Below are 2,434 nucleotides of genomic sequence, written 5' to 3' on the forward strand. Positions count from 1 at the left end.
CTGGCTGAGCCTTCAGCAGTCGTGGGATGGGTGAGGACACACAGCAGCTCCCAGCATTGGGAGCTAGGATCCAACGAGCCCACTCTTGTTTTTTCAGTTAATTTAGCAACCTAAAACTTCTGCCTTCCCTGCCATTGGCACCGTGGTGGCCCTGCAGTTGTGTCCCCATCAGGACAGATGCCACTCTCAGGTTTTGTCCCATGTTTCATTCGTACCTGCAGGAACTTGTGGCTCTAAACAGGAGGGTGGGAGCTGGCACGTGGAGCCAGCGGCTCACAGGACTGGCAGTATGTGGCCTGTTGGGTGCTGGAGGCTTCCTCCAGGGCTGAGCTCCTGCTGGGGCAGAGCTGGGAGCGAGCTGGGAATACCGGGAACAGCTGCTGTGTCGTAACAGTGCAGTAAAATCATGGCTGCCCTGGTAAGATGGGCTGGGACAGGGCGTGTCCCGTGCTGAGGGGTGTCCTGCGATGGGGATGCCCTGCCATGGGGATGCCCTGTGGTGGGGTATTCCCTACAATAGGAATGTCCTGTGGTGCAACAGGGATGCCCTTCCTTAGGGGTTTCCCTACGATGTGGGTGCCCTCGGTCGGGACAGGCGCTGTCGGTTTCCTCTCCCGGGTCCGGCGCTGCCGCTCCCCAGCGCGCTCTCGGCACGAAGCAGGTCCGGGTCGGGGGAGCGGGCGGGGAGCGGCCCCGGCCCGTTCCCATTCCCATTCCCGTTCCCGTTCTCGGGCGCAGGTCGCCCTCCAGCGCCCGCTCTGCGCCGCGCACCGGGACGGACGAGCCCTGCACGAGCATCCCTGTCCCGGGCTGTCCTGAGCATCCCGGCCCGACCCTGGGTTCTGTCGCTGGGCACTGTGCTCCCCTGCTCTGTCCGGGCTGCCCTGACCATCCCTGCCCAGCCATGAGAACCCCCGCACAGCCCTGGCTTCCCCTGCCCAGCCCAGGAGCGTTGGAAGCAGGGTGAAAATCAAGGGCTGCAGCCCTGGCACTGAGTGCATGGATGGCTCAGGGCATGGCACCCAAGCCACAGCCCCGCTCAGCAGTGCCTGCAGCCAGCATGCTGAGGTTGGCAAACCCCAGGCCCCCTCCTTGCCCTTCACAGACCCCTGGGTGCCCTCCTTACCCCACAAACGGCCCAGGACCCCTCCTCACCTCACAAACACGGGGCTCCTCTTCTCACCCTACACACGCAGAAACCGAGCTGGTTTGGATGCATTTTGGGGGCTGAAGGGATGCCTTGTGTACAAGGAACTGAATCCCTCTCCTGCACAGAACCCAGCTGTGAGCAGGGACCAAGACCAGAAGCAGATGTGGCTCATCCCACAGAAACAGGCTCCATGCTCCCCCCAGCTGGGCTGGGACTAACCCCGTGTTCACCACATCCACTGTGGAGTGTTGGAGGCACGAGGAACCAGCACGGTGCTGTTTACCCAAGGGTTTGTCAGCATTCCAGGCTTGGGCAAGGACCTGCCAGAGCTGCTGCTCTAAAAAGCCATGAGGGCTGTGGCTGAGCCACACCAGCTCCTGTTCCTGCCCGGGCAGGGCTCCTCACCTGGGGCAGGTTATGGGCAGGAAGCAGTGCTTGTTTGGTGGCTTTCAGCTGGTGCCACCATGGGCACAGCACTCCGGGAGGGCATCAAGCCTAGAGAGATGAACAAAGGGCTTCTTCCCAGGCTGCTGCAAAACCTGTTCAACTGATGTAAAGATAAGAAAATCAGGTCACTATTGAGGTACACATTAGGGAGGCACAGGAGCCCTGGACTCCTCCCTGTGGGTGGGAGGGGAGGCACCTTGAGCAGCCCAAGCTCTGCAGGACACAGAGGTGATGGTTCTGTGCATGGACACCCTGCATCCTGGGCAAGGGTTTTTTTCCACAGCCAGAGCCTGTTCTGAGCTGGGACACTCCCAGCTGTATCCTGTGACATGACTGAGCCACAGTCCTCTGTGGCAGAGGAAATATCCACGAGAAACCATCCTGCTTGAACAAATCAGCAGGGGACTGGCCCATTTCTTTCCTCCCCAAGTATTTATTCATCTAATACCCCCAAAGTGTTATCCATCCAATATCCTAACCCTGTGGCACAGAGGTACTGCAGGAAAACTGGTTTTAATCAAAACTACCTAAAAGCCAGAGTTGTCTGGAGCATCCAGAGCATGTTGTGTCACCTGAAGCACACGGTGCCCCAGGGAACCTCCCAGACTGCAGCACCAGGAGCTGCAGGTGGGGGGAGATGGGGCAGCCACACAGCCCAGGCTGCAGCAGCAACTGCTCAGGACTTGCTGTGCTCCCCAGAATTTGCTTTCTTCTGACATTTCAGAGCATCCAGTAAAGCTCCAGGTTCCATGTGAGCACAGACACCCAACTTCCATCACCAGGACTGTTTCCTGCTGGCAGTCCTGACTCCAAACATTTCCTTAAGCAATTTGCACA

This window comes from Pithys albifrons, chromosome 28, assembly GCF_047495875.1.
Source record: "Pithys albifrons albifrons isolate INPA30051 chromosome 28, PitAlb_v1, whole genome shotgun sequence".
Taxonomy (NCBI): domain Eukaryota; kingdom Metazoa; phylum Chordata; class Aves; order Passeriformes; family Thamnophilidae; genus Pithys; species Pithys albifrons.